We start from the raw sequence: 26,895 nt of genomic DNA, 5'->3' as shown, positions 1-26,895 counted from the left end.
TTGGGACCACACACATCTCATGCCCAACTGCCCTGCCAGCCATCTCCACTCAGTGGCTGAAATCTTTTTTTCATGTGCCTAGATAAATTATCTGAGAGAAAACTGCAGTGTTTAAAAGGAATGAAGAAAAGTAAGAATAGCTTCAAAAGTATAAACAAAAGCAATGCTCTCCTGAAGAGCCAAACCAGGTACAGCTCCTCTCCAGCCTGTCCTCCCCATCTTGCCTGTCTTATAACTAGGTTTTTCTAGTCTCAGTGGGAAGAAGGGATTACACCTTCTCTCATCTCCAGAACCATACAAAGAGTAACAACAATCATAGAGATGATTTTAAACAAATTTCAGGATTACAGACAGAAACTTCTCTACACAATTAGCAAGTGAAGGTAGTTAACTGTACTGCCTTCATGTGGACTATGGGAAACCCAGGCACAGGGAGATTAAAGGCCATGACCAGGACTACAAAATCAAGCTAGTAGTAGAGCTGGGATTAGAAATCAGCTTTTCCCTGCTCTGAGCCTGCACAACATCTGCATTACCAACAGGTAATTTCCTCTCCTTTCATGAGTATGAAACAGGACTCCAGGTTTCTGAGTGCCTTTAAGTCACCTGCTGGGCCTTACTCTCTTCTGATGAAGATAAACAACAATGGAAAATGGGATGCCATGGTTGCAGAACAGTTTTATTAACACCTTCTAGATGTTCAGATGTGGTTCCCAAGTCACAGCTGTGGCACATGAATGACAGTCGAGCTGTGCTGACAGGAGTCTGGCAGCTAACATGGCCTCCTGGCTGGCCCTGTGTGGCCTCTGCAGCACTGCCCTGGGAGCCACAGGCTCCCTCTCCATAGCTCTCCTGGCTCTCGCTGTCCAAGGCTCCTCCACCAGGTGAGCTGGCCGCTCTTCTGCCAGGGACGCCACAAAAGATCCTCCCTGGTGCTGCTCACCTGCCCAGAGCTTCACCTCCATTGACCCAACTGGCAGATATTTGAAGCTTGAAGGTAGTTTTTTGTCCCTCAAAACTATAAATTTGGAAGGTTGTGCATGGGTCTGTCACTGACCCAAAATAAAAAAAGATCAGAACTTTTCTCTCCTGCCATGCAGAGGTGCGGCAGTAAATCTCTGTGTTAAATTGCCACCCAGTGTCAGAGCATGGGATGCCAGAATAAACTACCAGAGCCTTTTCACACTGTACAACTGGAATTTATAATTCTTGGCTTTCTGTCTGATTGCCATACAGCTCACACCCTCCAGCCACGTGGTGGACATAACTTACCCTGTTGCACCAAGCAAAGTCTTTCCAAATTCAACACCATCTGATCAAATGACTATAAACAAACTAAATACCAGTACAGCTCTTGATGGCTATAACTGTTAAAATGTTTATTCACTCTGTGAGCAAATGAACTTGTGCTTTGGAATGGTTATGGCCACTAACACTTGTCTAACTTTAAGAAGCTTTTATAAGACTTTGTAAACTTTTGTTACTAAATATAATTTAATTTCTATCTTCTGGACATCAACATTTTTTTTGGAAGAGGATTGCTCTAAAACAACTCCATAGCAGGCTTTTAACTAAGATTTATTTCCTGCTTAAGCAAAAGTAAAGCACTATACTAAGCAATGGAGTTGTATTTGTCCAAAACCAGCAGGGGAGAAAAGCATAAACCTCTTCTGACTTTTCTTGTGTTCCTTGGGAAATCTTATGGGAAAAAAAAGCACAAAGAAAACACTTGAACTTAAAAACTGTGGCATCTTAGAACTTCACCTGAGTTCAGGTGAGCTTCAGGTAAGACCATTGGTCCAAATAGGGCAGCAGACTACAGAGCTAGAAGTAGCACTCCTATCCGGAGAGTGCCTCAGCAGTCTACACTGACTGTATTTGGAGGTCTCAGTTCAGAGGTACCATGAGTGTGCTTCTACACACACATTCCTACACACCTGGAGCCTGGTGGACATGCGTGTGAGTGGCAGCATGACGAATTAAGTTCATAAGCGCTTGGCAGCATCCTCAGCTTCCTGTGCCCTAAAGACCTGCCAAAATTCATGGATGGAGAAACCACAAAATGTGGAAGAAAGGTGTTTCTTCGCAACACCATGTGTAAAGAAGAAAAAGTTTAATCCTCCCGTTCTGTAACAAACCGCATTATTTTCTCAAAGTCCATCATACTTCCAGTAGCTCCATTACAGACACGGGCTAATGAGCTCTCAGGGGTAATGCTGTGCCCCGGTGGAAGGAATCACACTGCATTTGGAAGAGATGAGATTGGACAAAAAGCCTTAAGGAGGTTGCCTTCATGAACAATTCCTTCAAGCACAGATTATCAAACATAGTTTAGTTTTATATTTCATAGCTAAAAAGCTTGCTCAGTCTCTCCTGCTGTTCTGGTTTTGTGTTCTGGTGCAGCAACAGCTGAAAAGCTGGTAAATCCTGATGCTAAATCCTTGGACTGCTTGTTTGCAGTATGTGACCAGACCCTTCTCAGGGCTCACGAGCTGTTTCCCAAAGTCTAAGTTCAAAAGATAGTTTCACCTTGGTTTGTACCATTCATTGTGAAATCAGCAAGAACAGCCACACTCCCTTCCCAGCCAAGCTGGTGGAAACACTGCCAGCAGTTTCCACAAGCTGGCTGGTCCCTGCTAGAGAATACGAAACACCAGACCTCGCAGAAGGGTTGAATGAGGGTCAAGAAATCAATATCCTCTGTGGAGGATTTGCCAAGAGCACCGGGAGATGGCAGTCCTCCAATGACCGTGCTCTTTCTTATCTCACATCTTACTATTAGATACCAGTTCAAAAACTGCCACCTCCTCCCTACAATACAAAGTCAAAAAAAGATGAGAAGGTCATGTAAGGCTTGTTATATGTTCATGACACAAGTTTATGGTCTCTCAATGGGAAACACAGACAAAATGACCACCTGTAAAAATTACTTCCAAGCCAAGCAAGCCTTCACAGTCACTCGAAACTAGTAATTTGTCATTTTGGTCTTTTTTTCCTTCCTATTTGTCATTCCTGGGAAAACTCTTCAGGATGAGACTTGTCATTTTCTCCAGATGGATCCAAGGAAAGTCTGATTTATGCTTTTCCGGAATATTCTCCCATCACCTCTGCCCCTGAGCAGTGCATGAGCTGTTTGCTTCAGCAGTCATTTAAGATCCTTCCATACACATATATTTATTGCCACATACTTTTCTGCTTACTTTACCCTAAAATCTCCAGGCTCCAGCAATACTGCACTTTTTCAGTGGGTCCTAACTGGCCTTTTCAAGAAATTATTCCTTTGGAGAAACAAAAAATAAATCTTAACTATAGAGTTGATTCTTCCACTACATCAATTAATTCTATTTCCTTCATTAGAATTAAATATGATTTCCACCAGCACAAGAGATCCAGCTAACAGTACTATGGCCATAACCTCTCTGTAAATCCCTTAGAAATTCACTGTAGCTCACAGATCTTTGAGTGGTGGTATCAATTTATTGATTTTTATCATAATTGTGGATGTTAATATTATGTATTCATCACAAAAGGTTTATGTGAATACAAAGCACTACACACTTACTTTAATATCAATATTCATCATTTCTCATTCATCAGTTTCTCAGGCTGGGTTGTGACTGTCTCTGTGCTCAGCAGCATGGAAGGGGTAGAGACAGAAGAATCCATGAATCCTAACAAGCCACTAGTGCTCAGGAGCTTAAAACAGTTTTAACAGTAACTAAGCTGGCTGCCTCAAACTTTTTTTTTTTATTTCCAGAAAACAAATAAATAGTAAAACAGTAAAGCTATGCAGGTAAACTAGACTGAGTGCATAAATACTGTTCTTTCCCAAATTATTTTTTTCAGATGAATAATCAACTCATACTAATGCATGAAACTTCCAGATTTTTGGAAGATGATCATGAATAACAGCCCCCTTAAGTTACCGCTACTGAATCTGATGCTTCAGTTTCTTGTATTAGCAAAATTGTTCTTCACTGACTTTGAGGACAAGGAAAAGACAGGAATGTTGTTCTCAGCTGCATTAGGGACATCTCTCCAGTGCAGTCGTTAGCCCTTTGCCCTCTGAGAGGAAGCTGCCTGCCCTGCCCACCAGCTACCTCCTGCCCACCACACAGCACACCGCACCGCCTGACACTTCGGTGCACAATGGAGCTGCCTTTAAACAATCACACCACTCTCATCTAGCTCAGGAAGCTCCTATAGACACAATACGATTTAAAACAACAGTGATAAAAGACAAACAATAATAAAAAAGACTGAAGAGCATATGGTCTACAGCAGAGACTGGGAAGGGACAGGGAAGGTCACACTGTCTGCAGTTTGCTGTTAAAGTTAAATGTGGATTTATAACTGATTGGATCTTCTGTAATAAACCTTCCTACACACCTGACTTCCCTGAGATCTTTTCTAACATCCCTACTGATGCATGAAAGCATTTTTGTAGGATTTGTTAAAACTTACTATAACGGGTCATCAGGACTACCGCATCGCTTGCAGCACAGCTTGTTTTGGGCAGGGCTCTTGCTTGTGACTAAGAGCCACGTGAATTGTGAATTTATGAATACCATGATCTGTGCATGTGTCTCACTGGGATTTTGGACCTTAGCCCACGTGCTTCCTACCCTTGACCTTGGAGATTCCAAATGCATCGGCACCATTTGAACAAACTTCCCCAAACCAGTTTTGGGGAATTTTAATTTCTGCACCTTCTCTGGGAGTACATGTGGTCACATGCAAAAGTCATACAGGTAACAAGCTTTAGGTAATTACTCCCCAATCTTTCCATGGGGACCACGAGACAGACACAAGGCCCATAAAGCATTAATACACTGATAAGTTAGCCAGCAATATGGTGATATGGCTATTTTACAGCTGCAGTCCAAAGGTTTTCAAGGCATGAAGGGTCTGAGCTTTGGCATTCTGGGGTGTCTTTTTTTTTTAAACCGTTTATGTCTTTTTTCATACAGTTCTCTCAGCTACTCCAATTACAATAACTCAAACTGTTGATTGGTGGAGGGTTAGGAACATGCCTGGGGAATAATGCCCTTCTCAGGAGGACCTGCCTGGACCTGTTACACAGGTCAGGAAAAGGACAAAGCTCTAGCCAAGACAACCCTGTTAAACAGCCACCAGTGATAAGAGAACAGCTAATCAAAATGCCTCCTATTTGCATTTCTATAACAAAAGTAATACTCTTTTGGAAGGGTTTTAATCAGCTGTAAGTGGTAACAGCAACCCCTACCTGTCAGTGTAAGGTTCAGAGCACTGCCAGACTGGCCAAACAGCCAGGAGGAGGGCGGTCAGGAGTGTACATCAGAGGCTGAGACAGAGTTGGGAGGATAAACCAGAGATACCTAACTCCAAATTATGTATTTCATTCAGAAAAACAACTCTTCTCCCCCTCCCTGCCTTGGGAATAAGGACCTAGCCTTCTTCATGTCTAAAGGCAAATCTAAAATCAGCTGATGCTCTCCTCTGTTCAGCAGAGACAGCCAGAGGTGCCTTTCTGGATTACAAACATGGTCCAAATTTTCCCCCGGAAGCCCTCGGGAAACCCTTGGTGCCAGCCTGAAGCCCTGCTTCAGTGCAGCCCTGTGTGCGGTGCAGCCCTGCTCCTCCTCCTCCTCCTCTTCTTCCTCCTCCTGCTTCTCCTGCTCCAGCTGAGGAGTGAAGGCGGTGGAGGGAATGGAGAGCAGGCTGAAAGCTGGGAAGGGAAGAGCCCTCTGAGCCTTTCAGTTATCCAGAGCTGGCTTAAGGCTTTTCAGCAACACAGACATCTTCCTCCCCATCCCCTCTTTGTTTTCTGAAAGCAAGGGAAGATGCTCCCTCAGGTGTAACTCCACGACTGCACAGACCTGTGAACTGTTCGTTCAACTGTGTGGAGCATCAAAAGAAAACGTCAGTGAGATCTCTGACATCCCTTTTCTATGAGGCCAGGTTTTGATGTCTGTGCTCACAGCAGAGAGTACTTTATTCCTGAAGCAATGATGTTCAAGGCTCTGTTTAAAGAGGGAAATACGGGTCGATACAGCAGACACCAACTCGCTTTGCCCTCTCCATCAGTCTGCTGCTTCCCCCTGCCTCAGCCAGTCTGCTGAGACTGCTGATACTGCTTCGCTGCATCCCACGCCCATTGCTAAAACCCCTCCTTATTAAAAGTAATAGATTGGGCATTTAATTTTCTCTTTGCGTGGCAGGAAATTACATCAGGTCCTGCTATGAATGATCCAGAAGTGAAGTTTCAGCTCACTTAGTAGAAGTCACTAAGTCACTGCTCCAAGTGCTGATTGAGACTAGCTCAGCTTTTGTCACGCTAGCTACCTCTGAAACGTGTTCACTCGAGGAATTCATGGGCAGCAATCAGATGTTTTCCTGCCTGCTTTTCATCACAGCTCATCAGAAATTGGGATACAGTTGGGGAAAGGGCAGGGGAGAGAGATTCTGAGATGTGATGAGAGAACTAATCCATCCTCGGAACAGGAACTGATTTTGCATTTTTTTTTTTCCTGCTTATTTTACAGTAAATAAAGAATTAAGGAAGATTGCTGAAAATGTGTCCATTCAGGCAGCAGCTGAATTTCCTGCTAATTGCTTTCGAATGGTGAGGGAGGAGGGAAAGTGTTGGGACATTACAATAAGCAGTAAGTGGTGTGATTGGTGACTACCCAAAACCTTGCGTCTGCACATATGTCACTAATGATAGTAATTAGAGATGTGTTCTCATAAAAGCCCCGTATTTAGTGAATGATGGTGAACATAAAAAAAAAAATAAAATCCATCTTAGAGGGAGAGAGAGAAGTGAAAAGTCATATATCATGGCATTTATCTTGTCTGAACAAATAGTGCCCAGGCTCTGCTCCCCAGCATTTCCCTGGCAGTCTCAGGTGCAGCACAGCTCCCGCAGCCCCCAGCTCCCCCCAGCCACCTGCTCCCCGAGGGAGCCAGTGGCTCTGACCCGCCTTGGGACAGGAGCCAGCTGAGGGCAGAATGAAGAATGGCTTTGCCAAAGCCCACCATGAAAAGGAGCGGCACAAATAAGATTAACCCTTGTCATGCACTAGGTCTGCCTTTGTTTCTCTACCTTCTGGGTAGATCTGGGTTCACAGGGAGGGGGAAGCTGCTAGGAAACGTATGCTGAATAAGCACCAAGACCTATTGGGATATGCATCCTGGATGCACTCGGGAAAGAGGGCAGGAGTACCTCTGGTTATAACGTACCCTTTTTAAAAACACCCGTGGCAACAAGCATAAAGTGCCTCTGTACAGGGAAGCAGGAAACACTGAACTGAGACAATCTCCTCCTGTTATCTGTATCTTTGATTTATTATATTTAACCATGCTTTTGATCTGAAGGAAGAACATCCTAATGGAAAACAGCATCAAAATCTTTCGTCAGCACCAACTTAGCAGATCCAGTAAAACCTCTGACCCACCATCAACTCAGCAGATCCAGTAAATAAGCATGTTTTCCCCATGAGTTTTCTTTGTGATCTTGACTTTTTCACAAAAAACCCAGATTACACTGAAAACAGACTTTCCCCACAGGAAGTTTACATTTGTTACTTAAAAAAAACCCAACCCACTACCAAGAAAATCTGCTAGGTCTGTCATTTAGTTGTTTCAACTCCATATTTCTCTTCAGACAGACTGTAAAACAGATTCTTAGGCCATGGAGAGAAAAATCAGATGCAGAAAAAGGGCTGGGAGAGACCCTGAGGAGCTGTTTAATCAGACCCAACTATATTTTAACCTGCTGTAGATGACATTTTGGGATGGAGATTCCATGTTCTCCTTATGCAGTCTGCCAGGGGGAGTACACGTAAGGATTATTCTAGAGTCTATTCTAAATCTTTCTTGCTGCAGTTTATTGCTGTGACTTCTTTTCCTACCCCCAAGAGACACTGAGATCTGTTCATTACTCTCCTTTCTGCAGACACTCCTGCATCTGAAGAGCAGTACCACGAATCCATCCCTGGCGGTGCTGACACAGAGCCCAGACTGCCCCAGCTCTGCTCTTCTCTCCTGCTGGTTTCTGAGAACTCTCCCTGATCTCTCCCGTACCTTTCCTGAAATGCAATTTCCAAACCTGAAAAGAGTGCTGAGAGGAAGGACTCCTTACACGTGCCTTACACGTCATATTCCTCTGTACGAATGTGCTACTGTGTTTGCTCTTTATCAGCATTAGTTGGTGGTTTTTATTGATTCCCTGCTTTCTCCGTATTACTTTCATGTCCTTTCCCATGCAATACCTTCCTAACCAATCATTCTCCATCCACGTCTTGTGCAGTCAGTGATTCCTGCCTAAGCACAGCTCATCATCATCAGGTCCATCAATCTTCATGTGAAGATCCTTCCCCAACAGTTACTCTGTGATGAATACAGCATGAGTCCTAGAGAAAGTCTCTGGAGAGGTATTTCTGAGTTTTGCACTCAATCTATCTTCATAACCTCTCAGTCAGGAGATGTGGGCACTCAGGTGTGATAAGGTTGACCTCCACCAGAGGCTGATAGGAAGCAAACTCTCTGCACCCAATTCCTGACAGGACACATGTGCATCTCTGCCACATGGGGTATGAAAACGTGTCACCAAGAGCTACGTGCTCATAGTGACTGCCTGCAAGTTTTCATGGTTCATGACTGAATTCAAGCGTACCACACTGCAGAGCCCATCACACATCCAACGTGCCAGTGGAAGTGGCAGATTTCTGCAGACACAGTTGATTCCCTGGGGGAAAGCCTGCCACGTGCTAGGGAAAGCTCAGCAGAAACCCTGACGCAGTGCGAACTTAAAATCTGTTTAGGAAAACTGTCTGTATTTATAATCAAGCCTGGATGTATGACTGTGGCTTCATGTTCATTCATATGAGATGTGTGCACGCCCGGCAGTGAAAATGGCATCTTGATGTTGAGATAGGAGCCCATGATCTCATCCTCCCTACATGGCCAAGCACATGACACCACGTTTACGCCAGCCTTGTACTCCAGCCCCAGCGCTGCGTTGGCTGGAGGACACACAATACCTGATCCAGCACATAGCCTGCCAGGACAAAAACCATTACATTTAAGACTGTTTTGACAAACTCAGATGACTGAGAGAGGGCATGCAACAACTTGGTGCTTTGTGTTTCTGACGGGGCACTCGGTGTCGTCAGCCTGAATTTGTCCTCACATGGGAGCACAGCTTTACCACACGTAACTACATTAAGACGTAACTTCACATACAGCTGTTTACTGTAGAATTTGGAAGACAGTGTTCCCTGGACCACACTCTTCCTTCAACTGTTCTGAGCACCACTAAGGGCTTCTGCAAAGGCCAGATAGACGAGGAGACAAGTTTACAAGAGAAGAGGCTCCAGATAGTCTGGCAGTGCCTCCCCTATTAACAACACAGCAGCAGAGCAGATAAGGAGCCCCTGCCTTCCTTTAGCCAAGTAGCATAGAAATCCTAATTCACTCATTGTTTAAAAAGTGCAGAGGGGCAAAGGAATATAAACTCTAGCTAGGTTTTTACTGTCTAAGCAATGGTCTTGTAGAGGGACAGCCAGAGGAAAGCTGAAGGGATGAAGACCTTTCCCCACGAAGTCTCCACAAGTGATGTGGATAATCCATCTCACTGCTACGAAAGGAGGAAACTAGTGTTACTCTGTGTTCCACAGCAACCCCTACAAATTCTCCAGGACTTAAATTATAAATCCTTTTCGGTGTTGACCACCCATCTTTTGTTTCCCTATTTAGTGAGAAGAAAATCTCATTTAAAGGCAGGTTCCTCCATGAGCTCCACCACCATGTGGTGCACACCCTCCTCCCTCTGTCACTCTGGGGAGGTCACCCTGGGACATGGAGGTCAATGGGTACTTCATGGGGGCACGAAGGCCCACCTGAAGCGGGCTGGACACAAACTCCTGGAGGAAGACAACCTCTTGTAGCTGGCAGGCCAGCGGCCAGGGCAGACCTCTGCATGTGCAGGCTGTGACAAGGGGGAGGGAAAGCTGCAGAAAGCATCCTGCGTGCCTCTCCCTGTGCTGCAACTCTCTGGGGAGATGAAACGCATCCTCTCTTCCCTCTCCGCATCCTCACTCAGTTGCACTGCAGCGACTGCCATCAGCCTCGCATCTGGCCCCGGCTGCCATCACCGGGTGCCGAGGGTCAGGGCTGTGCCTGTACAGCCCCACCAAGGGACACTTTCCCTGGAGGAGCGAGGCGGGAGGCGCAGGCAGTGATGTGGAGCCAGGAAGGTCCATCCCGTGCCATCTCGCTGCGCTGGCTGCTTGATGGAGTGCTAGCTATGCTGCGCGGCGTCCCATGCCTGACACTATTTTTGCCTGGGGTTTGAGCTTCAGTGAAGGATGATAATCAGTCTGCACTGTGTTTGTCATTTTTCTTTGCAGATGTCTTTGGGGTGCTTTTCTTGCTGTTGTTGCTTTTAGCCGGACTTTTTTAAGTCTTCATCACCTAAAAATGTTTTTGTGTGCCAAGATTAGAGCTTTCAGTCTCTCTTGGGTTCCCTATTTTTGGATTCTTGATCTGGGCTCTCATTGCTAATTTTTTTGTGTTTGTTTTTAAATAAACAAAAGCTGTAATAACAAATGTCCAGGGACCCACAGAGTGGTGAAGGATCAGATGTTTGCTAAAGAAGAGGGATGTGACTGGGGAAGAGAAAGGAATTGACTGGGAAACACTGCAGAGCCAAACATCCCAGAATACCTCACAGCTCATCTGTCAAGCGGCAATGCCTAGAGGGGAAGGCAGGGAATTCTCAGGATGCAGATAAACGCGGATGAGCCAAAGAGAGGCAGTCAATCTTCTGCCACCTTTACCATTCTTGCTGATAATAAACAACGAAGCGTGCTCACAGACCACAGCCCGAATCTTCAAAGTGCCACGCAGCAGGATTGCTTGGCTACTGATAACCCTTCATCCGCCACAAGCCTTTCCCTTGACCTTCTGCTTGGCCAAGGGAATCCTAGTGCAGTGCTGGCTCTGGCAGTGCAGTGGAGCGCAGGGATTAGCAAAGCAAGACAGGAGTACATGGGCTGTGCCCCCTCACCCTCCACAGCAACCACCCACCAAGGCAAGGGCTCCAAAATCCTCCCTGGGGGGCCACTGAGAGTAGGTGGAAGACAGGGAAGGTCTGGGACTGTGTTACATCAAATGCAAAACCTGCAATTATTGAATTTACCCAAGAACTACAAGTCACCTGAAACACAAATTAGCTTTCAAAGCCTGTTTCATTCCTCACCAAGCAAATTTCACTATTCCTGGTTTGCAGGCTTGGCTCAGAGTGATTACTGAACACACACCCTGACACCCAATCAGCACTGCAAATGGGAGGAACCTGGAAACATGTGAGATGCCAGCTGGGTCCCCAGTGCTGTCCTTTAGAGAAGACAACCCTAAAGTCTGTCCTGGAATTAAAAGCTCTTCCTCCAAATGGAGTTAAAGCAAAGTTGAAGACTATTCCTTGAAGACAAAGCTGGCAGCCTTGTCCAAACCCTTGAGACTGAGCAGGGAAGATAAACTTGCACCATCTGGCTCAGGCCATACCCTGTCCACCTCTCTACCTCACAATGCTTTCAGCACTGCTAGGCAAAAGATGTGCTCAGAAACCCTCTTTAGACTGGGACATTTTCCCTGAGATAATTTAAGAAGTGTGAGAGATGCTAAGAAAGCTGCTGTGTGTTCAAGAGGAACAGCTTCCCCTTCACAGGCCATGCTTGAGTATCTCCCCTGCTACGTCCCAGCACTTACTCATCCCTCCAGGAGGTTTCAGAGTTTTCTGCACAGCCATACGCAGCCCATGCTCTGCACAACCTCCTCCCCACCTTTTAATTTTTACCTTTTTCTAGAACTACTCAGCAATGCCTCGACTCGTTCCAGAAAACCCCAGCAAACCAGAGCTCCTTTACCTTCTGCCCTCAGCACTTTAGCCCAGGAAGAACTAGCAAAGGGAGACCCAGAGCAATCCAGACCCATGTCTGCACTGCCATAAATCCACCTTTGTGATGAACTGACTGTGCCTCTGGGACACCCGCTATTATTATAGTCATAGCTATGTACTACTATTGCTAGCAGCTTCCTCCCCAATAATAGATGTGAGCATACAAAGCACAGACACTGAAGAGCAAGGCTGGTGTGAACAGAAGGGTAGGGGGAGAGGAGATTAAGCGGTCAGTCCTGTGCAAAAGCATCATCACAGCAAGGCAAAAATCTGTGGAGATGGCTGTAAATAGGTGATGTTCAATAAAGGCCTGAGGTAGATTGTTGCATATGGCAAAACTGAATGATAAAATGATAAAGCGTTGGAAAGCTGGGATTTGGGATGGGCCCCTTTGTAAGGTGGTCCATCTATTAGTTTCTGCAGTGTTCACCAAAGATTAAAGACAGTTTTAAAGACAGGAAAATGTGATTCCCGAGCGATATCCAAAAATGGAAGTTTCCCTGGGTAGAAGTAACCAAACCTTTTCAATGCAGAATAAATTTCTGTGACATCATGGTTAAGTTCAATTCTTCCCCTATTTACGCAGTCTCCCGCTTAAACTGCAGTAAGAATCCATCCCTGGGCAGACCTGCAGACACTTGAGATTTGTTCATCATCTCTGCAGTTTATAAACCAGGCTGAAAACTTCCTGAGATGGGTCTTCTAGCAAAATCTCAAGGCACTGCCTTAGACCTGGTGTAAGAGCTGAAATCCAATTTGCCAAATGTTATTTTCCTTCATTTACTATCTTGAAGGATAATAGCCCAAATCAAAATCCACCCTTGCTTGCAACACCCTTGCTTCTATCTAATCTTTTTCAGTATTAATAGTCTCCATCTCCTGGCATCGAGGTGCAGCATTTGCTCTTTCACCAGCATTTCCCTGCCAATATTTGCTATCGGAGTTATTTCATTTACCACCTTTCCTAGTTATTGTAATGCCCATCATTCTGGCAAAGTATGAATGATAACAGGGAGTGCACTGGAGCTTTCCCTGCCTTATCTCCTTAGCCCAAAATCCCTTCCTCTCTTAAAGGCAGCTCAAGTGCCTTTTTGGTCCCTGCAACCTTGTGAGCTTTAAAGCAAAACCAAGACAATGTCCTGGCTGAGCAAAATAAACTCTGGGGTCCCGGACATGGGGGTCACCATACACATGGGTACACCCTGTGAAGGGAGGTAGGAGGGAACTCGTGCTGCTGAGAAGCAGCTGCCACCTCCCCATGTACACAGGATGGCAGAAGCAGTGGCGCAGGATCCATCCCAAAATCCTCCCTGAGCAAACACATGCTCCCAAACACCTCTCTGAACTCACAAGAAAGGACACAAGCTTTGCTCCCACCACTTGAGAGCTCCTGCACCCCATCGCCTCAGTCCCCGTGCCCAGCAGCAGCCATATCTACACATTTCTTCTGCCCCATTCATGGACCAGTGGGAGGCAGGAACTGGCAGCATCACCTCCTTTCCAAGAGTTTTTCCTGAATAATGACTCATTTCAAATACAATGAGAAAAGCCCTGCTCCAGACCATGGTGGTGGATGATCAAGGGGATGGTGTGAGCTGCAGTTGCCTGCTCCACCAAAGACCCGTTTATCCCAGTACCCACCATGGTCCTCACTGGGAAGCTCCAGCAGCATCACCTGCTTAAAGGGATGGTGGGCTGCATCCCCGGCAGAGTGGGCCTGGCTCAGGACTAAGCCCTTGCACGGTAAATGTAATGGAACAAGAGATGGTAGCTCAAGGGAAAGGGAAATCTTCATTTAACAGAGAGGGAAGGGGTGAAAAAGATTCTCAAGTATTCTGATCTTTCCCTCTCCATCTGGGTAGGGAAGGTTGGACTAATAATTTTGCAGCTGAGTCCAACTTCAGGATTCAAGCTGCCAGCTAGCTCTAATGCATTTCAAATGCAAACACACTTAGTCAGGTCTTCTTTTTTTTGACAGTTCTACCTTCATGATTTCAGCTCTTACACTGAAAAAAGTCCCTGCCCCAAATCCTTTTTAAAAAATAGTTAACTTGAAGAAGCTAGACCTTAATAGAGCCCTAATTCCCTTTGATGCCTCCCATGTAATTCACTGGAAGCACAGTTTGCCAAGTAGGAGATTTTTTTCATTAAATGTGTATTTATCAACCAGCTTTTATACACCAAACAATGATACTATGGTGAATTTAACGGCAGTTTATTGGCATCCCATTGTCATGGCATTGCAATGTAAAACATCACTGTGGACCTCCCACTGTGATAATTTCAGAATAAAAATTTTAAGTCACTGTTGAAGAAGCTATCAACAATTCCAGGCAAAACCACCCCAAATCCCAATGTCAGCATTTCTAATGTGCCCATATAATTCAAAAATAGACACCCAGGAAAGCGCAAGGTTATGACCCCAAAAACATCACATGGAAGACACATGTTGCATTGAATTGCAAAATCCCCAGTGACTCGAGTCCATGTTCCTCCTTCTGCTGTCCCTGTAGGGCCTGACCTAAAACTGAACTGACACGCTCATACCCACTGTAGGCCAATACAGTTTAAGAGGGAGCTGGACAAGGGCTGATGCTCTAGGGAGCCATGGAGGAAGGAGATATTCCTCACTGGAGCACTTTAATATGTACAAAGGAGGATGCAAAGAGAAACTGGCCTGGTGCAAGCACGGCATTTTGGAAAGGCGTTCCAGCAGCTGCCCAGGGAAGAGCCCTGGAAGACTGAGGACAGTCACAGCTATGGACACAGGAGGGTCTCAGGGGTCAGTGACTAGCTTTAGTTATGGAAAGACAGAACCAGAGTCTCTGCTCTGCCCTAGGTATCCTTGGCTAACCTGGGCAAATTGTTTGACTTCGTTCCCTCCACAGCACAACACCCTGTTCCTGCTTCAAGGAACTGCTGCAAGTATTAAGCGGAATTTAGTCAAGGCCCTGCAATGCCAATGCATACAAGAAGGAGGAGAGATGGGGACAAGAAAGGAGAGCGCCAAAGCTCAGTGCTGGCTGCCTGACATACTTTTCTTCTACAAGCTAATTATTTAACTTGCATATAGGTCTTCACATATATTTGCACTCACTTTGCCCTGACTTCACGACAGACTGTCACCCACAGGTCTCACACACCATGGTGTCTCCTGCAGAGCCCATCTTTCTCCTCTCTTTTAGTAGTTACTTCCCTCAGTGGTTATGGTTACTCAATGGATCAGGGAAAACCTGAACTGAACGGGCAGAAGAAAGGAAATTCCCTTCTTCCTCTGATTTCCTACTTTCCTGGTTATTTTTTAATCATCATAGTACAAGTAATGCTTGCTTTATTTTATTAAATGTAAACAGAAGTGCAGATAGGGCTGGTTGTTTCCTTTCGTGACTTATAATAGAAGGGATCTGATCAATAAGATAATGCAGCCAAGCAGAGTGCAGCAAAAATCATGCACTCATAAAAAGCATCTTTGCAATTAGTTTTTAATCAACTCCTGTGATTTTCCCCTGACCAGCACAGCTCTTAAACTCATACCAGCAGGAAGAGGCTTCCTTTGCACTTCTCTGACATGCCCCTACGGTAAAAGACAGGGTGGAGTATTTAGCCTGGTGCCTACTGAAAGATTTTTGAAGCTGCAGATGCTGAATTGCCTGTGTCTCTGCGAACAGGTCCATGTGCAACATGACCTGAAAGTCAGATCCAAGAACATGGACAACTCTGGAATGAAAAGTGGATGAAGGCAAAGAGGAGAAGGGGAAAGGGAAAGGGAACTTCATCTTCCACCAGCAGCAACTGCCTTCAAGCAACTGGCTCTTTTGTGCTTGCACAGTGGGTCTCCCTGCCACAAGTCCTGTTTTACTTTCACCGAACTCTCAGCCACCCTCCTTGGAGTGAGGTCAGAGAGGTGACCCATAGCAGTGCATATCACAAGCAAATCCAGCCCAAAAAGTCTCTTGTACAAGTGTCCCACAGTGTGTTGACTGTATTTCCTTTCTCAAAAAAAACCCCAAACACCCAACATTTCTCTTTCTAGAAAATATTTATTTTTCTAGCAATCTCCTAAAATTAAGAAGGGTACTACAAGCTCCAAATATTCAGTCACCTGCTACCTTCCCAGTCCAGCCTCTGACTTCCTCCCTCTTCTGCCCCTCCAGGCACAAAGGCTGTACACATCAGAGTATTTACTGGTTTATGCAGCCTACAGAAGCCAAGAAAACTTTCTGTTTCCCATGCCTGCTCTAGGGCTTCACGGCATAACACAACGCTGTGAGGTGAACCTGGCAGCTCCACTTTGCCAGCTGTCAGCATGGGCATGCAGAGTGCTGTCCTGCAGGACAAGCAGCACCCACCACTCCTGGGGAGCTGCTGTGCTCTTCCTGCCACATTTCAAGCAAGAAGCTGAAGCATCAAAGTTCTATTTCTTCTCACTGGCAGTAGCAGGATACCAGTTATTTACCTAAGGTTATGCAGCACAGACCTGCAATATCCTCCTAAGACATCAAGCAGGTCGTGTCTCCAGCGGACAGCATTCCCATGGCAATGAGTTAATTCTCCTGGTTTTATGCCAGAAAACACTGGCTTCAGAGTAAGCCCTGGAATCCATTCAATACAGACAGTTTTTTCTTCAACTGTCTGTCAGGACCTTTTGGTTTCTAACACTTAGCATATGCACATTTGTACTAAATTTGGTTTAAATGTCATCTCATCCCCGTGTGAACGATGGCAACAAAGTGCACCAGGGACGGGGCAGGCAGTGAAGGAAAGGAGCTGCCCAGCAGGCAGGGAGGACAGCATCACCACCCAGGAGGGTGGCTCAGAAGGCTGGCTCCTCTCTGGGAGCTCACTCACACCAGAAACGTAGCTCCTCCGCAGCGCGCTCAGCCTCCAGTGACCTGCCCACCCCCGGGGATGCCGCAGTGCCAGCGTCCCCTTTTCTTCTTCCCACGGGTCCCTATTCATCTCCTGCCCAGCAAACAGGACCTCACTTCCCAAGGTGCCCTGTTAATTTGAACGGCCGTGCTCATAAAGTGAGGCACAGTGCAGCATGCCAGGTCTGCTCTCCAGCAGCGAGCCCTGACTCTCTTCTCTCCCCATACGCGCTCCACCTGGCACTGCACCAACCAGAAGAAGAGCGTGTGTCTTCTCACAGAACAAAATTCCCAGGAACAGCCTGGAGTTTGCCCCAAGAAGGCAAAGAAGGGGCCAGACCACTGCCTGAAATCATTTCCCTTAATTCTGTCCTTCCAGACACTGTTATATTGGCTGTTTAGAAATCCTCACAGTCAAATGAGGATTTAAACAGGGTTTTGGGGTTTTTTTGTCTTCTATTACTGTTAAACAACTGGTTTATTTCTTTTTTATTATTCCCCATCTGATATTTTGGAATTAATCATGAAGACATTTCCTTAGCTACAGTTTTTCTTTTGTTTGTGTCTTTCTTTTGTAGGTAGGAGAGCAGACAAAACGATCAGAGAAGTCCTTTTCTGGCTTTAAAAATCCACAGATTAAATTAGTGATAGTATTACTGTCAGCTTCAGGGTGGGTACGATTTTCAACTTTGGGATCTGTGTTTCCATGGATGAGCCCCCTTCCACTGGCATAAATCAGTGCAGTGCCACAGTAACATAGAGCAGATCACCTGTGCCATGGACACTGCTAAACCACAGGCAAGCGGCTGGGGCTGTACAGAACGGGGATTTATAGCTGGTCCTGCTCCTAATCACCAACACTGATTTAGAGAAGTCCCCTTTTCTCTCAGCATCCTGTCTAAAAGAATGAAATAACGGCATTGCTGCCTTCAGTAAAGTGCACAGAGTAAAAAACGCACTAGGTTAAGACCAAGGTTTTATTATGACAATTTAAGCCCCTTGACTACCTGGCCAGTACTTTTTCTCACCTGGAAGTCTGGTGATAGCAATGGCAGACAGTACTTCTTGCCAGGGAGAAAGGTGGTTTGGAGAATAACCCGTATGCTGGAGTTTAATCTAACGCTCTCTCTTCCTGTTATGACTCTTATCGTTTGAACCCAACAAAGAAGTTACACTGGATGTATTCCAGTGGATTCTGTTGATTCCTAATGTTCTTGAAAGATGTTTTCTCTTCATCTTTAACCCTCCTGCTCATTACTATTTCACTGATTCCTTAAGTCTCCCTTATCAAGACACCTACATGTTGTAACTTCTAATTTATATTCATTGCATTACCTTCCCTTATTTTTCTAGGTACAATGTTGACTGGTTTGGGGGTTTTATTTTATTTCATTTTTCTCTTCTCTGCTGAATGATAAAAACTTCATTTGGTAGTTTTTCCTGTTAGGGAAAACTTGTTTTTTTAACATCCCCATGGCCCATAAAAAACGAAGTACGTTCCACTGCTTTGACTCATCTAAAATCAGCTGCATCCTTCAAGTCCTCTCAGGCAAATCTCTGAGAAGGGCTTTAATGGTGGCAGCTTTAACTTCACTGATGTTAAAGCAGCCATGGCACACCATAAAAGAGGCCAGCACTTCAGCAGATTGCCACAAAAATTCTCCTCCAACTTTTCTGGTCCATATGAAACCAGCCTGAATCTCACCTTGCCAATCACTTCCCTACAAGGGCCCCGTTGTACACACTCTCGTTCAGCTGAGGTGCCCCGCTACAGTCAGGACAATTCAGGACACCTTCTTGCCTGCTGAGCAAGGACTCATGCATGGATCCAAACATCCTCTCAGGGAGACCTCTGAGAAAGGCTTTAATGGTGGCATCTGCACCTTCCTCATGTTAAAGCAGCCATGGGACACCATAAAATAGATGGATTCATTTGCTGCCATCCATCAGTCCAAATTAATTCTTCCGCATCTGAAGACAGTAATGTAAGCTTTTCATGGATGCTAGGAGAGTGGCTGCTGAGATGCTGAAAGGGATAATGTCAAAGTTTACTCATTTCAAGGACTTTAAAGCACAGAGGTGGAAACCTTCAGGCAGGACTAGCCACAGGGTAGGCGCCCCCAGGGGTGCCAGAGCCCAACAGCAGCAAGAGTCAGACATTCCTGCTGTGTCCCACACACAAAAAATACAGAGGAAGACATGGTTTAGGATTTTGTTTCTGAAGACAAAGAACCTGAGGAGGACCCTGAGCTTGTGTTCACACTGGGAGAGATGCCATGCAAAGGAACAGGGGGAACTGCTGGCCCTGACAAGAGCTGACTGTGCCTCACCCCCCTTTAATGTACAGCATCAAATCTGTCTCCATGGGAACTATAATAAGGGCAAAACTTGTCTGTGCCATCTCAAACTGAAACAGCAGAAAAAAAGTCAAAATAACGAGCCCCACAGCAATGTGATTCTGAGCAAACGCAGCCCAAGCAGATGGCTGAGCAAGTGCCCTGCCGTCACCCACGCCGGCCCTTTGCTTTGCTTGCTCTAAGCTGGGATGAAGCCCTTACCCTCCTGCTCCGCCGCAGCCAACAGCAGCTCTGGTGCTTGCGGCTGGGAGCTGCGTCGCTGCAATGCAAACGCTGAACGGTAGCCATCGACCGCCACTTCAGCTCTGCAGCGTGTGGCTGAACACAACTCTCGCCCAGCCAGAGATCAGAAGACAGGCACCAAGTGAGGGAGGGAGGGAGGGAGGCAGAGGGAGCGTGGGGATGCAACCGGGAATGGGAGTAGGACCATGCAGACCTGATTTTTGGAGGTGTTGAGCCTACGCAGAGCTCACTGACTTTAAAGAATACTGTGGGTGTGAGTACCTTTACAGACGGAGGAGATGAGGGCAGGGTGGAGTAGGTGGGGATGGGATATACTGAAGGCAGGGCACTGAACTCCTGTCTCAGCTCTGTGAAATACAGATTCAGGGATCTAGGGAGCAAAGGGGAGAACCCAGAAGAAAATGGTCTCCCTGCTTGACTTTGTGCAACAGGTCCAGATCCAACCCCTGCTGCACCAGACAAAACCAAGCCATGGCTCTGTAAAACCCAGATCATCTGTGAATAAGCAAACCCTCCTGCCTGCATCAGGACACAGGAAAAACACCCCAGCATCACCAGCGCAGAAGGTCAGCAAGTGGCTTTTCACCATTATCTTCCCATCCCAGGCTGGAGACAGGACTCAGGTGGGCTGTCACTGCACCCCAGCACCACTGTGCCCTGTGCTCAGAGATGACTCTCACCCTGGAGAGCGGCTGCCACCCCACCACCCATCTCCACCAGTGCACAAACCACTGGGTGAGTGCACCTCCAGCTATTTTCTCTAATTGTTCCCCTAATCACATAAAATTGTCAAAGTTCAATTTGTCTTCTTACAGAGTAATTTGCTTTCCACCATGCATTGCTGGCTGTGTCTCTCACTGTAACCCACGTGTCTGCAGCCACTCGAATGCATTAGGGTTGAGGAGGGGCCTGAATTAGATTATTTGCTCTAATAAAAATAAGTCTAATGGAATTACACAACAAGACCAGATTAAAGTCATCTGCTTTGAAAATACTGATTTTGGTTTTGTGTTAGCCAAGAGAACAAGCATATGGCTCATCCCTCTCCCATCTCCTGACCCACACATTAAGGCTCCTGTGGGAGGTAATTCACCCTCTGCACCAGCTGAGGCAAAGGTTAGCTCATGCTGACAACCACTAGCTTTTTCAGGAAAAAGGCAGCCCCACAACAAAATGCATCAGGGAGAACAGGGAACCCCAGGAAACAGAAGTGCAAGGAGATTAAATGTGAAAGCAACAAAGGACTTTCCTCCTCTTCCCCATGAACTGCACCACAACAAGGTTCTCCACAAATGCAGCCTGCCCAGCTAAATACCAGCGGTCGCACGTGCCCACGTGGCAGCAACCTCAGAGCTGCAGCCGGCCCTAAGCTAAACGTGCGTTTCACCTTTCCTTTCTACACACACACGCAGGAGGCAGGAGCAGGAAATAATGCTGGTGTTCAGTCCTCTGGAGACCCGAAGGAACTGCCCTGCTTTCCCACCCTGGATGTAATTCATGCATGGTGAGAAATGATGCCACACAATTTTTTTCCTACATCAGCGCAGAGGAGAAACGAGATGATAAGACAGCTGAGGACAAGTGTAGGCCTGAAGGTAGAAGTTGCCATCACCAACTGAGCTCAGTTGGGAAAAAATTTTGGTGGTCAGTGCAGGGCAAGCAGAAAGGGTCCCCCTACTCCTCAGCATGCTTATAATTAGTCTTCATAGTGAAAAACTCTGCTTCCTAGAGCAACCAACCAGGTTTCCAAAGAAACGTCTGTACCATTTACTTTGGTGTATTGGTCTTCTTAAGACTTGGAAATTTTTTTGAGAGACTACCAGAGGAATGAAGCACAGGAATAACAACATCAGAACAGAGGATGGTCTCCTAACTTGGCACTTGTCAGTGTCTTTTTCAGCAAATGGGCTAGGGAAGCCATAAGAGGATGATTAATTAGTAGTCCTCCTATGAGGGAAGATTTTCTTTAACCATCAGGAGGCTTAGTGATCGTCATGCCCTGACACGGGAGGGTCTATCAACTTGGCACACTGTCACCCCAGAATTGTCAGTATTTATACCAACATGCACTGCAGTCCTTGTGCTAGATCCCCAGGCAGCTTAAATCAGCGCAGCTCCTCAATGAAATTACTGAGATGACTTCCATTTACACAAGCTGGGCATCTGCAGCTGCAAACAAACCCAAGCATGGGGCAATCCTACCCCGTTTCTCCGCTCCTGTACACCAGCCAGTGTTGGAAGGACGGCACTCTCCTGCTTTTCACTCAAACGACAGCTTTGGTTTCAAACACAAACCCACAATGAATATTTCCATATTGTGTAGTGTGACAGTTAGATGTGCAAGGCAATATGTTGCCTCCTCGCACCTTCTTAGCATACACTCCATACCCTTCGCTTGCTGCTCCTACAGTGTGGGAGAAGTGTGCAGGAAGTGTGGTCAGTCCCTGCAGAGGACACTGTGGTCCTCACCTCAAGGTGCTCAGCTCCTTCCTCCATCCAAGTGCACCATGGCACCAGGATCTGGATTCCCCCTTGTCCTCTACATCCGCCCAGGCACTGCCTCCTGCTGTCTCCAGCCCAGGAGCAGAGGAGTGTGGAAAGTGGGAGAGACCTGAGGTGTCCTCAAAGGAGAGGTGGGGAATCCCCATCTCCTCCTCTTCAGCACCCCTCTCACCACACGCTGCCTCCAGTCCTCTGTCCCATGTCAAGCAGTACCTCCCTTGCATTCATCCGGCAACCCCTTCCACCAGGTCCGAACAGACCGTTCTCACCCAAAGGACTTAGACCCATGCTGGCAGACACCCTTACCTGGAGGAGTACCTTGCTCTTTGTCCTGCCTCAGATTTCCTGGCGATAGGGATTACTTGGAAAAGGGGAGCAAACGTGGAAAACTCGAGGCATGCCAGCTGGCTCCAGAGGACGGGGAGGAGGAGGTGGCGGAGAACCACTGATGGCACTCACAGGAACACAGTTGGCGCAGAGGAGCTGCATGTACGATTCGGAGACTTCCTAAAGGGCTTTAATGAGCCAACAAGCGCAGTCGGTGCACTTGCTCCTCTTACTTTTAAATCGGTGTTTACAAAGTCCTGGGGAAATTAAACTATTTCTGTCTATCCCCAGTAGGGGACTGTTTAAGGAAATAAGAGAAACATACCTTAGTGTGTAAGTACTTCTTATTTAAGCAAACACTCAGGTTCACTCATATGTTTGTTTTTCAAAGGCATTAATGGACAGTATTGACAGTGCCGAGGTCAGGCTGGGATTGGAGAAAAGAAGCAGCAAAGACCTTTTCAGAGGAGAGGAAGGCTGCTGCTGCTCCTTGTACATCACAGGAGTCCCCCCCTCCTGGTGGGAACGCCGTGGGGAGCCGGGTCCCCGGGTCCCCCCTGCCCGGGAGCAGGGGTGGGCGCACCTGCGGCTGCCGCACCGCTGGTCTTCCCCCGCGGAGTGGTACTGCAGAGGCTGCCGCAAATCCCGAGCTGCCTTCCCCGGAGACTGACCTCAGCCGAGCTAGCCATCATCTGCTGCTACCACCACAAAATCCAAGTCATCTCCTTGCCCTTGCCATGCCAAGGAAAAATAGTCAACTTGCTGTTAACACGGGATGGAGAAAATCATTCTCCTTCAAGAAACAGAGGGCAATATTCCCATTAAAAGTATTTTATTTTTTAAAAGAAATGAAGTCATAATGACATCACACACTTCAAAGCACAGTCCAGACCAACTGCCACTGGTCTGGGAGCGTGAAGCTGACAAACCAGGAGCTAGCTCCTTCCTCGCTGCCCTGAAGCAGCAGAAACTTGCAGCTGTGTAATGATTTAATTACTCACCCTTCTATGAAGTTTCTATAGGGGAAGTTTGTTTTGGAGCTAGGAAAGATGCCTCGGGGGGGTGAGGAAATGACACTACTTTTTCACTCACAGACACAGCTCCGTCTCTCCTGGCGTCAGACCCACAAACTGGCTCCACTCCCAGTACCTGAATCAAAGCACTTAGACATGAGCAGGACTCCCGCTAACTTTCCTCGGCTTTGGAGTAAAAGTCTGAGCAAGGTCGGTGTTCAGCAGCAATGAAAGGCTTAGCCTCTGCAACATGAGCTCGGGACAGATACAGAGCTTGGACAGCTCGGAGGCGACAGGGAGAGCTTCGCACTGTGGACCCTGGGACACGACGAGCACAGACCTGTCTGGACCCCCACAGCTCGGTCCTGGAAAACACCTTCCTCAGTGTCTACTCAAGTGAAGTTTCCTACTCCTGCACAGCCCGAGGAGCCTCTCTGCTGGCAACTTTCTCAGCGGCACGGAGCTCCTGCTCCGTCCCAGCCGCAATAACGCTTCTCGCCTCCCTGCGGATCCCTCCGACGATCCCCGCACGCCGCTGAACGCACCGGCTGACCCGGCGCGGTGCCACCGAAGCTGGCGGGCGGCTCGCAAACCCCCCCGGAGTGGCCGCGGAGGCAGCCCCCCGCCAGCCTGCCCTCCAGCCCCCTCCGCACACACAACCGCACCAGCCTGCGCCGAAGCCGCCCTCACAGGTGCCGCGTCCCCCCGCACCCCGGCGGGGCGAGCCCCCTCTCCCCGTTACCGCACCGGCCATTCGCAACCGACCCGGCCACACGCGGGTGCCCCGGGCGCAGCCCCGCAGCGGCGCAACGGGCACAAAACGAGCGAAGATGGTGCCAAAACACCGGACCCGAGCCCGCTCGGGTCAGCTCCTCGGAGCCGAGGGCGCAGCGCGGCCCCGGGCGCCCAGCGCGGTGCCCGCCGAGGCGCGGGGGGCTGCGGGCGCGGCTGGGAGCGCCCCCCGGCCCCCGGCCCCCCGCCGCCGCTGGAGCCCCGCGCTGTGCCGGCCCGGGCAAGGTGCGCTCCGTGCCGCCCCCCGCCGCTGCCTTACCATCGCCGAGCCGGAGCCCCGCGGCTCCCCGGGCGCGCCTCCTCATGGCGGGGCGGCGGGGCAGGACGGGGCCGCCGGGCCGGTCTCGGTGCGGGGCGGTGCGGTACACGGCGGGGGGGCCGCGCTCTCCGCCCGCCGCCCGCGGGGCTGCAGCGCTGCCTGCCGAGGCGCTGCCCCCGCCCCGCCGCTCCGCGGCCGCGGAGAGCGCCCGCCCCCGGCCCGGCCCGCCCCGCCCCGGGCGCGGAGCGGAGCGGAGGCGCTGCCCGGCCCCGCGCCCCCGCGCCGCGGAAAGTTGGGTCCGTCCCGCCGCGATGCGCCCGGGCCGGGCCGGGAGACTGCGCCTCTGCCCTCCGCTCCCCTCCGCAGGTGGAGGGGGCGCTCGGCCGACCCCCGGCAGCCCCGTCCCCGGGCCGCCTCCCGGAGCGCTCTGACTCGGGTCCCCCAAGTTTTTGTCTGAGCGCTTTGGGAAGGGCAGGTCTGCCTTGATCCTGGCAAAGACTTTCCGATGCTTCTCTCTCGCTCGGCTTTTAAAGCCAACTTCAGGGATTTGTGCGTGTGTTTGTTTGCGTGCGAAAACAGCGGAAGGGAAGCGGAGCCGCACTGCAAGCGCATTTTTCACTTGCCGTGTCAGCCCGGTTCGTTTGACATGATGAGAGCTTTGGCAGCTGAAAATCTGGCCCTGTGGCCCTTAAACCTCAGTCTTGGCAGGGGTGGACACCACAACCAGCTCATCATCTGAAATTTTAAAATACCTCAGTCATTATTGGACTGAGCATAAAGGCAGGATCTGAGCAGCTCCATCTTCAGGTGTGCTCACTGTCCACATCTAGATCTGCATTTTGTACTTTGGGGGTTTCAAGCTACAGTGCCTTTGTGCAGTTTCTCCTTTGGAAAGCGGCTGTAAACATCTCATGTAAACATGAGGCTCGGTACTGACAGCTGCAGGGAAGATTTCTGACCAGACCTGCTTTTGGAAATGAAGCAATATTTTTCCAACTACCAGCACTCAGCCTCAGCTGCAGCTCCAGGGTCTAGCTGCACTCCCTCTATCACCAGTACCTCCAGGTCTGCATGAGACCAGGGTCCTCCATTCCCTCTGTGTAACTATGTGTCTCCATGCTGTGCCCTAAGAAACACTCCCACAGCCACTGCTGGTACGGGTAACTCACAAATTGAAACCCAATCCACAGGGCAAGGCCCTTCACCTTGGCCTCTGCGTCTTGATGTAACTTCTGGCTACAAGCGTCGGCAGATTTGACTCCAGGAGACTTGAGTGAGATCCATGGCATGGGTTCAGGCAGACTGCTGCGCTCATACAACGCCTCTTGGGCTTTGTGGGTCACCCCGAGGGCCGTCACTGCGAGCTCTTCAGGCTGTTGTTTCTCGGAGCAGAACTGCACTGGAATGTGGTGATCCAGAGTACACACAGGTTCAGAGACGTAATTTGCTTTGCAGCTGTCGGTTTCATGCCCTTTAATCACAATTTAGGTCCTTGCGCCTGGAAAAGGGACATCTCCGATGGTGTGTAGATGCAGGAGAAACCAGAGCACCCAACAAATTGCAATACATGTTGCTTGCTGACAAGATGCATAAAGTTTCAAAAAACAAATGTATATTAAACACAACTTATTATCAACTTGTTTGCTAGGACCCATTTTTTAAAGATCTGAGGGTTTTTGGCAAAGATCTTCCAAGTGATTTCTCAAAAAATTTGGCGGTATTTTCAGCCATTGCAGGCAAACACGCCTTCCCAGGCTGCCAGGCTTCATGTTTGTTGCATGCATTTGTTCATCACTATAGTAACTGAAAGACAGATAAAGAACAACATTAAGAAAAGTAAAACTGGGATCAAATCCATGAAGAAACACCTTGTCATAGACTTTTCTCAGACTTGCACCACTGAGGACAAAGTGGATGAGGCTGGTCTGGGTGGAGCTGAGATGGGTCATTTTCAAACTGGAAGTTAAAGCGTTCCTGAAACAATTTTGTTTTGCCTTAATATTCTTCTCCATAGTACTAACGTGAGCCTTCTGGGCAACTCATTATTATAGCCTCTAGCTTTAATACTAAATTTATATATCTGTGGCTTGATGTCTGTTCATGGAGCAAGCAGTTGTAGCTCTTCCTGACAAGATCTGAGTGCTTGGAACAGCTTCTCACTTGCCTTCACCGTTGTTCTGAGTCAGGGTCTCCAGCAGCAGCTACTAATAAGCCCGACTGATAGCATGAAAGGAAAAACATCAGAGTGCAGAGCCCTAAGCCAAGCACATGCTGCAGTTTGCACATGAGCAGGCAAACTGAAGTCAAAAGGGTTTATGCGCTTTCCTAGCAGGTGTTTAAATGCTTCACTGGATCAGAGACCAGCAGCGCCGTGGGTCAGGATTAAAGCTGCTCATCTGCATCCATCAAACCAGAGAGTGATGGAAGAGAGAACGGAGCAGTCCCCTTCCTGCTGGCACCACAGCAAACTCCTGAGTGCTAGCAGGTGGATTAAAATCTTGCAGTCAGAGGAGGGTCTTGACATCTTAGGCCCCCATCTCCCCAGCCCTAGAGGTTAGAGCCGGGGATAAACAATGCTGTGGTGGCAGGAGTT

The 26,895-nt window shown here is 48.0% G+C and overlaps 1 protein-coding gene across 1 annotated transcript in view; it reads right to left on the bottom strand.

Moving 5' to 3' along the window:
* HTR4 (5-hydroxytryptamine receptor 4) overlaps positions 1-24,416 on the bottom strand; it is a 142,107-nt gene extending 117,691 nt beyond the window's left edge. Inside the window, exon 1 of the mRNA XM_074838983.1 lies at positions 24,303-24,416. The gene's annotated coding sequence lies outside the window, so the exon portion shown is untranslated. The remainder of the gene's footprint in view (positions 1-24,302) is intronic.
* Between the last annotated feature and the right edge of the window lie 2,479 nt (positions 24,417-26,895).

The sequence above is a fragment of the Strix aluco genome, chromosome 13 (genome assembly GCF_031877795.1).
Source record: "Strix aluco isolate bStrAlu1 chromosome 13, bStrAlu1.hap1, whole genome shotgun sequence".
Classification (NCBI taxonomy): domain Eukaryota; kingdom Metazoa; phylum Chordata; class Aves; order Strigiformes; family Strigidae; genus Strix; species Strix aluco.
The sequence above is the reverse complement of the archived record's forward strand: the minus strand, read 5'-3'. Positions and strand labels throughout refer to the sequence as shown.